General features: G+C 40.1%; 1 long non-coding RNA gene across 2 annotated transcripts in view; it reads right to left on the bottom strand.

Annotated features, from left to right (window-relative positions):
* The window catches only part of LOC142363217 (uncharacterized), a 124,187-nt gene that overhangs the window by 42,012 nt on the left and 66,183 nt on the right, over positions 1-15,992 (bottom strand). For both annotated transcript variants that reach the window (XR_012765594.1, XR_012765598.1), the window contains one exon: positions 1,402-1,494. This is a non-coding gene — a long non-coding RNA (uncharacterized LOC142363217). The remainder of the gene's footprint in view (positions 1-1,401; positions 1,495-15,992) is intronic.

Below are 15,992 nucleotides of genomic sequence, written 5' to 3'. Positions count from 1 at the left end.
GAAAATGTGAAAACTTTTTAGTGTAAAAGCAAAACAATGCTAAACAAAATCCATTTTGAAATTATCAGAAGAAATAAACCACTCTTCCAAGTGATGTTACAGTTCTGCCGGGAGTCAGAAACACTGGAAATCCAGCCCATCTGTGCCAAGTGTATAACAGTGCCATCCAAAGGTTAAAGGAAACATTTCCAGGAATATGGCTAATATCAGTCAGTTTAGAAACTTCTAATATATGCCTTTTAAAATCTATGTCTCTTCTCTCAATACCATGTCTGCTTGCCTTGGAGGTGAAAGGCCAGGGGATAATCTGTTGTACTGTGCCCTGGTTTGAGTTTCTGAAAACATCTTAAAGTCTTGACAGGATTATCTCTGTTTATCCCTAACCCTGCCCCATGGAGAACACTGCTTTGTAGAGATCTCAGCAAAACTCATGTGATGAGGCCAATGAAGCTTCCTTGGACCTCAGCTAGTCGTTGAAAAAGTGTTGGGTTTGCTAATATGTCATATTATATCACCATATAATGATAGCAGTATTGGACCAAGTCCTTTGTTAAATAAACAGCCACTGACCAAACAGAGCTGTATTATCCAAATATAAAGTGGCCCATGTTATATTATTTCTGCATGTTTTTCCTAGTAAGCACGTAGTTAGGTAGGTACATAAGTAGTGCCATTCCCTTCCTTCCCCCAGCATCCACTTTTATAACTGCTTTCATCAGGGCTCCTGTCTAGTTCTTCCTGCTAGTTGTATCAGAGACATAGCAGTTTTTAAAAGCAGCTTTAAAAAAGCTTTTAAAAAATAATGAGACACATTGACATTGAGAAAACTTCACAACGGTCACGCTTTCACTGAAAAACACAATCTAGTGGTAGATCTGTTGCAAGAACTATGCATCTTCTAAATGTACGTGTTTTCAATTTGCTCACAACAATGACAACAATAAAGGACAATGGATTTAGCAGCGGCTTCTTTGTCCTGGCAAAAAGGGCACTTCTCCTGCTAGCCATCTCCTCTGTGTTTCAGGTTAGCAAATTCTATTGACAAGGTTTTCTATTTCGATGGGTTGTTTGCATTAAAAGGGGAAGCAACTGTCAAAGAAGTCTCAACAGATACCCAAAACTGAAAAAAGCTTATCATGGATTAAACTTTGTATCACTTTGTCTGATGTAAAGAGGAGATAATAGGAGACATGGGGATATATGCAATGAAGAGAAACAATACAGAGTTTTTAGGGGTTAATCCAGGTCTGCAGCTGAATACAACGGAGTTAATCTGAGCAGAAGAGGCTTTAGGCTAAATTCTAGGGGAAAACTTGTCACTTTATGATCCAGTTGTACTAAATGAAAGGCTCTGTTTACAAAGAAGATTTTGGATCTAGGATCCATTGAGGCAGAAGTTACCTCCATGATTTCTTCCTTGTTCAACACACCAGGGGACTTGTCGTCTGATAAACGACTTTTCAAAGATCTTCAGTGTTACCTTCTTTCTTCTTTCTGAAAAAGAACAAGTGTTACAAAAAACATACTTAAGAAAGCACACAACTTTGACCTAAGGGCAAGAAGTCTTTGATGATAAAGACTTTGCAGTTTGTTTGTCAAGTTTTGCTCTCAACAACAGTAATCGTCTTGTTTATTTCAACAACTGAAAACAAAGTAAAACAATAAATTTTCATAACTTGACAATTATGTATTTAGCAGATTCAGGTTTTGTTGATTCTCCAAACTGAAGATGTGGCAAGCAAATACATTAGATTACAATACATATTAGCTACTGAGGAAACAAATTCTAAAATAAAAGTTAAAGGCAAAAAAACAAAAGTAATTAAAATTTCCCCACAATCTTGTACTTCAAACTCAGTTGTATATGAAAAATCATTAGAATTAACATATGTCCTCACTGATTAAGAACAAACTAAGAAATATAGTCACACAGTATTTTTTATTACATTAATAATTAAAATTTTTATGTTAGAACCTTTTATTAAAATGTTACACAGATGGAAATACAAAACTGCAGCTGTGACACTTTAATTGAGAAAAAGTCCTAAAGAGATATGAGTCTAAAAGTTAATAGACTTCTGCATGTAGCATATTTTTGTGCTTTTGCAATCAAAATATTAATTAGAATATTATTTGCCAAAAATACTTTTTTCCTGTACATAACTAACAAAAATACAGAACTAGCATTACATTGACTCATAAAGCATGGCTTCTGGAGACTGGAATCTCTGATTTTGTAAGAAAGCTTGAGAAGTGTAAAGGGCTTCAAAAGAGCAAATGGTTGATTATTCTGGAACTAAATATATGTGTTTCAGTAACACATTCTTCCCAGTTTGGGCAGTAGCTATCACATACATAAACACTTCAATCTTTTGGCATCTCTTTTGAATACACAAGTGTCAAAGTATATTTGGTAATTTCAAGGCAAGATCTTGTCTTCCACATCACAAAATCAACTTTTTTTAAGGAACTGAAAATCCAACGAACATTTTCCATAATATTTAGGACAAGACCAGCATTCAGGTATGTATTGAAAAGTAAACAAAAAACCATCAGATTTGGTCTTGCTTTCACATAAGTGCTTGCGATATTTTCTCTTGTTGGAAATTGGAAGCCATTTTTTCTTAACAAAGAGACATAGTTAAACCACGCTTCATGGAATTAAGCATGTCACACTCACTGGCAGGAGCATACCTAGTACAGCAAGAGGAAGGGAAAGAGCTCTCCTTGTGATACCCCTATACTAATGCTACAGGCAATCTTCCTCTCCTCAACTCACGATTCCTCTTGTTTGGGACAAGCCCAGACCATAAAGCGTGGGGACTACAGTCTGACTATGACTGTGCTGTTTCTCATACTTACTGAAATTCCCTTGCTCTACAACAGCTGAATAAAATGTCTGAACTGTGCTTTCAGCCCATCAGTAAATGAGACACCAGACATGGAATGATGTAATCTCTAAACACAAAGGTAGTAAACTGAACTACATCAAGGATTTTAAATAATTCACCAGAGCAAAAAAAATATGGTCTAAGGCAATAGCACAGAAACTAATGGCTGATACGTCTTGGATATCCAGCTGCAGTAGCAAGTTCATCGTTCAAGAGGCTAGTGAAATGGGAGTCGGGGCACGGGGGTAGGAACCTATTTCTAGACTGTTGGGAAGATCAGTTGCTAAAATTTTTTTTAAAATTACTTATTTCCTTGCTTTTTAACTCATTTATCTACCCAACCTTCCACAAAAAGGCAAGATGTCACTACATGTGCAGATGCAGAAGATTTTTAGTCTTGCATGTGACTGAAGGAAAAGTATGTACAAAATTACTTTGCAAATCACTAAATGGTCAGAACAATTGCTTAACTGAGTTTACGATGTCCTCTGTTTTGCTCTGTGCTCAGATAGATAGTTCTGACCCTTACTTAGGTTCTTGCTTGTCCCTGTTTACTTGATAGACATCTGACTCCTGTGTTATTGGCCTAGATACAATAGTGTAATGAACTGAAAGACAAATAAATAACAGCAAAAAACCCCAAACCACGTGAAATACTGCTGGTTTTTTTACATGCGAGAGACATAAAAGGGATTTTCTGTAACAAACATGGGTAAAATGCAATTTGTTGTACAATCTGTTGTCTCATTTTCTGTTTTTTACCCTCTTCCTCTCCAAACCTCCTTCATGACATTGCCATCTATTCAGTATCCCTTTCAACCACTATTCCTAAGGGAACCTGGACTCTGTATAAGAAGAATAGCCATGGTATGGCCAGAGGTGTGGTGGGTTGTCTTCCAGGATAGAGTCAGTGGTATCTAGTGGAATGGAAATGGAGAATGACGTGAAAGAGAATTAAGGAGCTGGCAGAAGGGACAGCAGAGCTGCATCAGCTCTATGTTACATGCTAATACTTCCGTTGTGGGAATTAAGATCCTGCACCATGCCCGCCTTCCAGTCAGAGAACACACACTGCCAGTTTGGGGTAGTTGGCACAGCAGGTCGCTAGCACAGCCAAAGAAAAACAAAAGAAGACTCTGTGAGGTGGCTGCAGACAAGAGGAAAAGTTAAAAAGACCTAGAATATGTACATACATTGAAAATGATCTGATTTGACAGTAAGACACATTTTGTGGCTCTGGATATCTTCTAACCTAAGCTTGTCTACCTTTTCTCATGCCTCATACAGATACCAACTCTGAAACTTCTGCTCCTCTTGGAAGACCCATGCTGGTGCCTAGAGAAGGACAGCATGCTGAGACAGCAGTGGAGGGTTGAGTGAGGTGATGGTGCAGGCCATGAACAGCCTGCTAGTCAGCTGAGGAAAGAAAAGCGTCTAGGATTGAGAACACACTTGTTGACCTTAAGAAACATGTCTTGCAACAGCCTTTAATCCTGGCAGCTAGGTGATACTTAGAAAGACCACCCAGTTACTTGGTGACTCAAGAAACTTTGTTTCTGCCTTCTGAAATCATGCCTAAGGAAATCATCCACACATGCAAAAGTCAGTTGCTAAAGTGAGCATAGGTTTCTGTGGTGACAGAACCAATTCCAGGACAGATAAGGCAGGTTCATTTCATAGAAAAACTCACAAAGCATACTAGAATACCTTGGAGGCCTGTGATCAAGGTACCTGGAGCCAGTCTGGTCCCTCTCACAGAATCACAGAATCACAGAATGGTAGGGGTTGGAAGGGACCTCTGTGGGTCATCTAGTCCAACCCTCCTGCCAAAGCAGGGTCACCTACAGCAGGCTGCACAGGACCTTGTCCAGGCGGGTCTTGAATATCTGCAGAGAAGGAGACTCCACAGCCTCCCTGGGCAGCCTGTTCCAGTGCTCCATCACTCTCAGAGGGAAGAAGTTCTTCCTCATGTTCAGATGGAACTTCCTATGCTTCAGTTTGTGCCCGTTGCTCTCCAGTAGCTCTTCATCTTTCTTGAACTGGGGAGCCCAGAACTGGACAGAGTACTCCAGATGAGGCCTCACTAGGGCAGTGTAGAGGGGAAGGAGAACGTCCCTCGACCTGCTGGCCACACTCTTGTGTCCACACAAGGTAGAGGCACAACTTAAATACCTGCTTTCTTTGAACTAATGATCTGAGCGTGAACTTGAGGCTGAGATAACACAAACTGATATGTCCTATCTTTATAGATCATAATTGTCTACAATATCAGTAATGGACTGAACAGGTGCTATGCTGTCTATTCAACTCCTTCATCACCAAACATCTCCTCCAGGAAGGTGGTCAGCAACATATGACGCACCAGGAGGGACACTTACTGAGCATACCATGTTATTTAAAGGGAAAAATAACATTTGATACGTGTCTCAGTATTTCACGGAGGACCTTTGACTTGATTCCTCCATGCTTTACATTTTGGTAAAAGCATTTACAGATATGCACAGAAGGAGAGGTGGATGGCAAACTGAGTGAAAATGGTGAAGTATTGCATTCCCTTCACTGACATGTAAACAACCTTCTGGAATTTGAGACAGAGCAGAATCATATGCCCGGAGATCTGAAAGATCCCAAGGTAGGCTCTGAAAATACTGACTGTAAGAAATATATTTTGCTTAGTGCTTCGGGGAAGTCATTGATAGGAACTAAACAAAAAAAGAATAATGCTTCTCTACCTTCTGCCGTATAGGGAGCTGTTTATCTGTCACATTCTAACAGCCTCCAGTATCTCTAAAAAGACTTTGTTAGAAAGGATTTTTCTGGTTGAGAGGCAAGACTGTTACACAAAAGATACAAAAGGCTTAATTCTCTGTTCCCTGCTAACTTTACTGAGTGGCAGAGAAATTACCCCAATTTGTACCAGCATATGTGAAGGTGGAATCAGCCAAAGAATTTTGATTCAATCAGGAATAGATCAGAAGGAAAAAAAAAATACAGAGAGAAAACACACATGCAACCATGCAGGTATAGACCAAAGTACTGAATATCTCAAAACACATATAATTTCCATTTGGAGGCTTTTTGCGTTTTGGGGGGTTTTTTTAGCAATGGATGAGTGAGCAAACCGAAAGCCTTGATGGGCAGAGAAGAGTTGAAATGGAAAAAGACAGTAATGTTAAGATGAGTTAAAAGCTCTTTTTGACCCTATCCTTAACACCATCTCCCCAAATGCTTCCCCTGTGAACTTTTTGTGTTGTATTCAGTTTGCTGAAATAGGGGATAGAGAGGCCAAGCCAAGGATCTATCCCGCTTCATTGAGTAAAGCTAGCCTACCAGAGAAGGTGATGGGTTAGAAGTTAATACGAATGACAGTTCTAAGACAAAGTTAGCCAGTGCCTTCCTGTAGAGCCCAGTGCCAAGAAGGGGGCCCCCTGTTGATTCCACTTCTTTGCATTTCCTTTTGCTCTTCTTCCCCTTATCTGCAGGTCCTGCCGTGCCAGGCCAGGGGATCCTTATTAAAATACAATGTACTGTCACTAATAGAAGTGAGCAAAGCCTCATTAGCACAAGGGTTAGAAGAGGACTAGCTCTAATTACAGCTCACTTAGAAGACACAATCAAATGAATAGATAAACTCTTCAAGAGATAAGTCAATTTTTTTCTTGCATTTGGCCCAGAGTGGATTTCTTTTATATACTCCTTTAAAAGGAATCAAATTCATCTATTGACAGTTTTTTCCTACATAAATTCTTTCAGCATATACTTTCTGTCAGAGGACATTTAAGTTGGCCGGGTGGGTGGCTAAGGGGCTGCTTGTGTTATCTGAGCCTGTGTTGGCCAGCAAAGGCACACTCTGCAGCACTTACTGCCTCCCATTAAGGATTCAGCTGGGGAGGGGTCGGCTGTTCATTCAGATCCATCACAGAGGAACTCTTCTTTCCCTGAGCACACAATTGGTAGTCAAATGGTCCATTGTGATGTTTGGAGCGCAGTGTCACAAAGCAGGCATATTACTGCTTCTCCTCTGGACGAACATATCAGGAAAAAAATACAGAAATGTAATGAACACTGTAAATCGATAATGTCCCTTAAACAGAGTGACTGTAATTTTTACATCTTTGATTTCACTTTCTAGCCTCCCTGAAAGGCTGGGATGAAGAGCACAGGCATAAAGCAGTTAGGAATGAACAATTTTTTGAGGTATGATAATATTTTTATAATTTTGTGGGGAATTCCTCAGATTTTGTAAAGCCATATAGAATTTGCCTATTTTGCCATGCACAATTTTAGTCCAACTCTTTTAAATCCTTTTTTTAGCAGTAAAATCCTCCCAGCAGTAGGTCCTACACAACTTAGTTCTGTCTGAGTTCCTGACCAAAGACATCCAAATTCTCCCAAGTTCTGCCTCCTAGGATTTTTCCCTGTGCATGCACATTCTCTCCTTCCCAGAGAAATATTCATCAGACATCTGTACAACAGTTGCCATAAGATATATATTTGGAAAACATTTTTTAGACACACAGTTTGTTACTTGTTTGTGACTCATACTAGTTATCAATCATATTTAAAGTCGTTATCATTTAAATAATATGCAGGGATATATAGGTTTTATGCAACACCATCAATAGGTGGATCTACCAGAGCAGATGTTACAAAGCTACTCCTTTACAGTCATATTGGACCTTATTTGGAAGTTTCTGGATCAAACAAGTGGTCCATCTAACCCAGCTCTTTGTCTCTGACAGTGCACTTCACCGGTTGTAAATGCAAAATGCAAGGGGACTTTTTCTAAGTCTTATCCATTACTCAGCGGTTTGTTTATGCTGTGCTATCACATTCTCTGTGCACAGGGTCAGACCACCTTCTTGCATTTGACTTAGGAAGCCTACAGACTGGTTTTCCTAAGTGCAGCCAAGAAAAAGCATTGCAGCAAAGAGGGTGAATATACAATGGGCACAGCCCCATTTCACTGATTTATAAACTGCTTGCTGCATGAAAGGAAGAGGACTGTTTTCCTTTTGCAGCCCTGCTCTTACACACAAAGAGAGGAATCTCCTCTCTGTTCCCACCTGTCTGCTCCACCACTGCACCAGTACTAGCCAATAACTTCACTGCTAAAATACAGCCTAGGCTTTAACAAGAATTATGAGAGGTGGGCTGTTTGGTGTTTTTTATTTTTTCCCAACGTGAAAAGTTATGAGACTTTCTTCCCAAGAGGACCAGCCCTCCACAGAAGATTCAAATATTCTGAGTGACCATCTAAGATAAATAATACTATCTAAAACTGTGCCATATTATAGGGTTTTTACAGAAAAGATCAGATGTAGTTTTTTATGGAACTGCTATAAATAAGAATCAGTTACAGAATATTTTGTGGATAATAATAGTATTACTATTGATAACTGTGAATGTAACAAATGTAACATGTAGGGGATGTTATCACTTCAGGTGGTCAGAATCATTGCACAACCAAAACAAGTCTTGGTTCTTTGTGAATAATTGGGACAGGAAGGTTGCAAGATAAGAGACTCCTGAATAATCCCTTTAGGCGGCTGGGCCTTGGGAGAACAGGTATACAAACTACAGAGATAAGGAGGCTGCAGGATAATCTGAAAACCCCGCCGATCACGGAGAGACGCCAAACAAACATGCGCGACAGATATTACCATATATTAACGAGTCCTCGGTAAAACTATGATAAGCATTCCTTGCAAATGTAATGAATGTGTGCGTTAACATAGCATAAATACCTAGTAACTGTGTCCTTTCGGTGCACACATTTGGAGGAGAGATCCCCCGTGTGCCCGGTGCCATAATAAAGAATATCTGCTTAATAGTCTTCCGACTATTGAGTCTTCAATTCCGGTTTTTCACGACATCACTATTAAAAAGTTGTCTTTTGGACTATTCTGGTCTCTAAGGTATTCAGTGGCTCTTGAAGTCAGCAAGCACAACACATCTAAATATTTTAGTGGATCTGAGGCAAAACACACAAAACTGATTGCACATGCCTATCAAGCAACATCTTACTAATAAATAGAATTCTCTTTATGAAGAAATGCCTGTGGTAGGATTTTAATCAGCTGGTCTAACACTGTTTCTAAAGAAAATAGATGACAGCCATGAAAGCTGTTTGCAACCATTGAAGGCAATGTGCCATCTATCCTTTCATGAACTGAAGTCACCAGCACATTCAAGATCCAAATCCATCTGCTGCTAAGGCTGAATGATTCCTTGCAGTGTCATCTCCAACACTGCCTGCAATCTAGTTATTAACTATTTGTTTATTTACTATTTATTTATTTTATATTATTTTTATCAGGAGTAGTCAGCATGGATTCACCAAGGGGAAATCATGCCTGACCAATCTGATAGCTTTCTACGATGACATGACTGGCTGGGTAGATGAAGGGAGAGCCGTGGATGTTGTCTACCTTGACTTCAGCAAGGCTTTCGACACAGTCTCCCATGATATCCTCCTAGGGAAGCTGAGGAAGTGTGGGCTGGATGAGTGGTCGGTGAAGTGGGTTGAGAACTGGCTGAATGGCAGAACTCAGAGGGTTGTTATCAGCGGCGCTGAGTCTAGTTGGAGGCTGGTGACAAGTGGTGTCCCTCAGGGGTCAGTACTGGGCCCAGTCTTGTTTAACTTCTTCATCAACGACCTGGATGAAGAGTTAGAATGTACCCTCAGCAAGTTTGCTGATGACACCAAACTGGGAGGTGTGGTAGATACACCAGAAGGCTGTGCTGCCATTCAGCGCAACCTGGATAGGATGGAAAGCTGGGCAGAGAGGAACCTGATGAGGTTCAACAAGGGCAAGTGCAGGGTCCTGAACCTGGGGAGGAACAACCTCATACATCAGTACAGGCTTGGGGTGGACCTGCTGGAGAGCAGCTCTGCGGAGAGGGACCTGGGCGTCCTGGTGGACAACAGGTTAACCATGAGCCAGCAGTGTGCCCTGGCTGCCAAGAAAGCCAATGGGATCCTGGGGTGCATCAAGAAGAGTGTGGCCAGCAGGACGAGGGAGGTTCTCCTCCCCCTCTACACTGCCCTGGTGAGGCCCCATCTGGAGTACTGTGTCCAGTTCTGGGCTCCCCAGTTCAAGAAAGATGAAGAGCTACTGGAGAGAGTCCAGCGGAGGGCTACAAGGATGGTGAGGGGACTGGAGCATCTCCCCTACGAGGAGAGGTTGAGGGAACTGGGCTTGTTCAGCCTGAAGAAGAGAAGGCTGCGAGGTGACCTTATAAATGCCTACAAATATCTGAAGGGTGGGTGTCAGGAGGATGGGGCCAAGCTCTTTTCAGTGGTGCCCAGTGACAGGACAAGGGGCAATGGGCACAAACTGAAGCGCAGGAAGTTCCGTCTGAACATGAGGAAGAACTTCTTCCCTCTGAGGGTGACGGAGCACTGGAACAGGCTGCCCAGGGAGGTTGTGGAGTCTCCTTCTCTGGAGATATTCAAGACCCACTTGGACAAGATCCTGTGCAGCCTACTGTAGGTGACCCTGCTTCGGCAGGGGGGTTGGACTAGATGACCCACAGAGGTCCCTTCCAACCCCTACTATTCTGTGATTCTGTGACTCTGTGATTCTGTATTTATTCAAAATATCCTTTCAGACTATACAAGAAATTATGGCACCTTTTTTCAACACGCAAATTTAGATATTTACTATAACATTGTCATAATTTATAGGACTTTCCCTTATAATTTGCATGTTCATAGTGAATTCTTTCTTTCTGCTAAGGCTTCATGAAAAAAAATATCAAAACTAAATCTGTGGATGTTAAGCTTAATGCAACAAATGATCAATACTGGCTGAACATAAAATCACAGATAACTGCATCAGCTCTAACCTTTAGATGGCAAAATGGTCATAATTAAAGAGTCCATAATTAAATTTTTATTCTTTAATTATAGTTATATTTTCTGTTGTAAGATATACCAACCAAATAACGTGATTTATGTCTGAACAGAACTGGTCTTGAAAAAAGAGAGAGACAGATTGAAAAAGGATCCATTCCTGTTCAAATAATGAGAACCTTCTTTTAGGTGCTTATAATATGGAAGTTAATTTGCACAGCATATTATCTATCAAAAGTCAGAATATGATTCAAACAAAGGGTTTTGTCTTTAAACAACAAGCTGTTAAACATTGTTCTGTGGAAAACTCAGTCGTGCAGTGGTTTTTTTTTATTTCAGGAGAGATTCTCAGCTGGTATATATTAGCCTCACACTGTTGATATGAGAGAATCTAAGGTGGTTTTCACAGCTTTGAAGAGGAGATTGGTCCATACATCTAGCCAAACAAGTTGACATTTTTCATTATAATGTTTGTATAAAAAAATGCTGCACTTCATATATTATTTTTAAATCTTTCTTTTTTCCTCAGAAATTTTCCCCAGATTTCCCTGACACTTTTGCTGCCATCAAGAATAAAGAACTGGAGGAGAATGTTAGCACTTCTGAATCGGTATCACTCTACAATGATCTTTAAAAATATGAAGGACAGGACTTTCTGAAGAACCTTAAATTCCATTAGAAGTCAGTAAGAGTTTGGAAACTTTCAACAAACTACTAGGGCAACAGCATTGCAGAACCTGAACTGAAAGGCAGAAACTTTGTCTCTGTCATTTATTTTGTACTATTATTATTATTACTATCTTTTAGAGACACCAAAACTGCCTCCACTCTTTCCAAACTGGAGGTGGCATCACACATATGGATTTATAGTTGCACCAAGTATAAAGCAGAAAGCAGAACAAATGACCCCTTTTTATGTTTATAAAAATCCTCTGAAATTTCACCTAGGTTATAGTGCTCCCATATCTTACTGTTTTTCTCTATATTGCGATCAAAATAAATATCTGCAGGAATAAGTGGACCTTATCTTGCAGAAAACTTTAAAAATGGCAGTGAAAAAAAATCAAAACTCTTTGTGAGACAGTCTGATCAGCAGGAATCATGACACAGGAAGAAAGCCAGCAGTTCAGAGCCTAAAAATATCTTTCCTCTTCCATGTTGCTGTGGTCCTATTATAGCTTAAGCAACAGTCACCGGATTTTTTTCTCTATAATCTTTAGCTTAATAGCTGTCTGCAAAGACTTCCTTTAAATGCAAATATACACTTTACGGCAAAAGTCATGACCCTATACTATATTACACACATTAAATCCAGAATAAAGCCATCAAAACCTGTGACACTATGTCTGTAAAAAGGGACAGTAACTAAATGAAAAAGCAGGCCCAATGCATTAGTAAGCTGAGTAATATTTTAATGGCTTATATTTTGCACTATTAATATAGCGGTATATTCAAAAAAATAAAGGTGTTTTTGTTTTTCAGTGAAGCCAAGTCTTAGAATTTGTGTCAAATTATTGCAATCTGCTTGGGAAAGAAAATGTATTCCTTTCTGATTTTATTTGTCACTAGAGCTGTGTGGCAGAGAGTGCAAATTTCACACAACGCCTCATTTTTTCAGGGAATCTAGTATAACGGATGAATATCTCCTTTAGTTATCAAAGTATACGGATCTGCTTTACTTTGCGAATCTGTAACATGCTTTCATTCAGCTTTGCATTCAGAGGCAAATTACACCGTAAGCAAAGTAAGCATGGAAGTATACACAGAGGTGTCCACAGCTGGATGTAGTCAGTGGGTGCATTTGAAAGGGACATAGGACCAGGATGCAGGAGCATCCTCGCCTTCCCCAGTTGTCAGCAGCCTGTAGATTCTACTGGCATGCAGCAAAAATGTAAATCCCCTTATGCCAGACACAGAGGTGGAACAGTGCAAAGGTTATAATTACTTGTGCTACGCGTGCTGTTCTCCAGTTACATTAAATCCTGCTCAGCTGTCATTAGCTGTTTGTCCGGGGCTGACTCACGCTGAGAAAGAAGGCAGGATAAGTGAAAGCACAAGAGCAATTACAATTTAAACTAGGTATAAGAAAGATAAGTCGAACTACCGCACTTCAGCAGTACTAGTGTGAAAAACGTTCTCCTTATTATAATGATTTTCTGACAATCCCAAGTAAATGAAGCCCCTAATTTGGATTTTTCAAGTGTTAAGTGCAGAGAAAGGGTTTAGGCCATAAATATTCCATTCAGTTACTTTCAAAACAGGGTGAAAATACGTGGTATAGGCATAAAGAGGTATGGAAAAGACAGATTTCTGGGGCTTAGTAACTCAACTAGGCTTGGTGAAAGCACAGTGGGCCCAATCTGGAGAATTACTGTGGTGTCTGAGATCCCACAAACCCTTCACAAGCCTTTCCCCACCCTTTCCCCAAGGATTTCACACGGTATTTGGACGCCGAGAAGGTCGCGTACCTGAGCAGCCTCTGCAGAGCTGCGTGGCCTGGGCACAGTTGCTGACCACACTTGCTGCCCCAGGAGATGCATATTTGCTTGCAGAGGCAAAGATGATGACTGGCTTGTGTGTTTTCTGCCCCTTGGATGGGATACCTCATAAAAACACACGGTCTTCCCACCAAGTGCTACATTTGCTCTCCATGATAAGCACTGTTGTACAAGGACTTATGACAGATACAGGGAAAGCGAGTCTGAAGGAGAGAGGTTTTAGTTTTCTTGCTTTGTGTTTGTTTTTCTTTTCTATAATCCTAGGTAGATCTTTGTCTTCACTGGATGGCAGGGAGGAAAGACTTTATCAAAATAAGCTAGACTCAGAGTTCTACCTGGCCGCTAAGGCAACTCAGTCATTATCTTTAACCTTATCAATATCCTGAATGTCAGCTAAACAAGGCAGCTAGAAAATTTCAGTAAAGAGAACAGGGAACAACAGGGAGGATGTGGTAATCTAAATCAGAAATCAATCATCCAAGAAGCTTTTTCAAATGGAAAAGGAAAAAAAAAAAGAGGCAATCAACGGCCAGCCATTCTCCTCCCACCAAAAAAAAGGGTTTTTTTTTCTCTATGTCTCTTTCATGTGCACCACAGTGTTTCTCCAAACAAAAATAATAAGGGCTCTCAGGTCCTTCAAACAAAGTGAAACATAATCCCTTCACGAAGAGTGCATCAATAAATGAATGGAGTTCCTCGGTCTGTTTGGAAGAGCAGTATCAGCTATGCTTGGGGATCTTAATAATACTCTTATTAAGAACCAGAGCAGTTGAGTTGATTTGTTTTTGCTGTAACACCTGAAGCAACAAAAGTCCAGTGAGAGCACAAGAAATGGTTTTTCTTAGGTCAGACTTTGAAAATCATTCTCCCTCCTTGGCAGCGCCCTGTCAGTCAAACTCCACAGGAGAGGAAAGGGTCGTCTTGCCAATACATTTTCTGAGAGGAAAGAAGTGGAGCTGCATGTTACAGAGAAATTAATATGCCATTGAGAGCAACCTCTAATAAAAAAAAATCTGAGTTACTAGTTTCTGAAATTACCTTTTTATGATGGGAATTCCATTTTCTTAGCAAAGCCACAGCCTGTACTTTGGTGGGTGTAAAATCCAGATGCTTGTTTTTTGTATTTTTTTAATCTTTCTTGCTTATCTAGATGTACAGATTTTTAAGGCAGGGATATTATGTAACCAATTGTTTTGAGCTGTTCTCACACAACTGGCACTCTCTTGAGCTGACATACCGCAATACAAAAAAACACAGACCGGACCTCTAGCTGGTTAAATAAACACAGCTTCATTAAAAACTATGGGTCCTCACCTATATCTACCAGCTGAACAACAGGACCCTGATTTTCAAAACACTAAAAATCATGGTTTTATCAACAATTTCTTCTTCTTTACTTTATTATCGTTAACTTATAGCACAAACTTGTGTATACTTCCAACCTCCTCTCCTTCACAAGCAGTTATTTAGACTGAGAGCTCAAGCCCAGTTTTTCACTACAAAATAGAGTAAGTTTCACATCACACCAAATAAACTGGGAATAGCTTACTGCTTGACATCGGCTCCTGAAAAATGCAAAATCTTGGAAAGTCTCCATAACCTACAGGTGAAAAATATTTGGAAATCTAACTCCCAGATACTCAAAGACAATACTTTATCACCAAGCTATTAAAAACCCAGATAATGTCCTCTCACTCTCCACATATTCTTTCAGTGACTCCACTACATCAAATACTAGTGCTGCAAATTTAATGTACATTTAATTTAATGTACGTTTAAAGTACGTCTCTTAGTAAGAAATTCGGTGCAATAAAAACAGCTCTGTAGATCAAACCCATTGCTGCTGCAGCTCCTTCATCTACTCAGGGGTTTTATTTCATATCAGACTAGTCCCATGGACTCAATATCTCTTTGACAGATACAATTCAAAATTGTCCAGAAAAGCAGTCATTGGTCTACAATCTTCTGGCCTGTTTGGGATCTGGACAACGCTGAGACAGAGCACAGACTGGTGTCTCTGATTTATTTTCTTTAAACACATGAAATATATGGACCACTATAAAATTATTTATCTTTTCCCACACTCTAAAATCAACTACTGCATTTTAACGTCTGGAAACTGTGGGTTTTTTGTAAAGATACCTTGATTCAGCCACAAGTACATGTTACACTTCTACATGAAGAAGTATACCCCACAAGTTTCTTTTCCTCCAACAACTTTGCAACCTCTGAATCTTCACATCTTGCTCCCCATAACTCCTTAGGGCACTGTTTCACCAGACTGGGGTGATCTGAAGATTTCACTTCAAGGAGTAGCACTTCTGAAGGAATGAAGTTATCTGCAGTTTGGGTAGTAAATATAAAGCTGGGGTATATAACTTGTCAATCCCATCTGCTCCTCAGTAAATTATTCATAGAAGCGTAGAATAGAATCATTAAGGTTGGAAAAGACTTCTAAGATCATCAGGTCCGACCATCAACCTAGCACCACCATGTGTGCTAAACCATGTCCAGAAGTGCCACATCTACACATTTTTTGAACACCTCCAGGGATAGTGACTCCACCACTTCCCTGGGCAGACTGTTCCAATGCCTAACCATTCTTTCTGTGAAGAAATGTTTCCTAATATCCAGTCTAAACCTCCCCTGATGCAACTTGAGGCCATTGCCTCTTGTCCTGTTGCTAGTTACTTGGAAGAAGAGACCAACACCTTCCTCACTACAACCTCCTTTCAGGTAGTTGTA

This window comes from Opisthocomus hoazin, chromosome 1, assembly GCF_030867145.1.
Source record: "Opisthocomus hoazin isolate bOpiHoa1 chromosome 1, bOpiHoa1.hap1, whole genome shotgun sequence".
NCBI classification, from domain to species: Eukaryota; Metazoa; Chordata; class Aves; order Opisthocomiformes; family Opisthocomidae; genus Opisthocomus; species Opisthocomus hoazin.
Note: the sequence above shows the minus strand (reverse complement) of the source record. Positions and strands in the feature narration are given on the sequence as shown.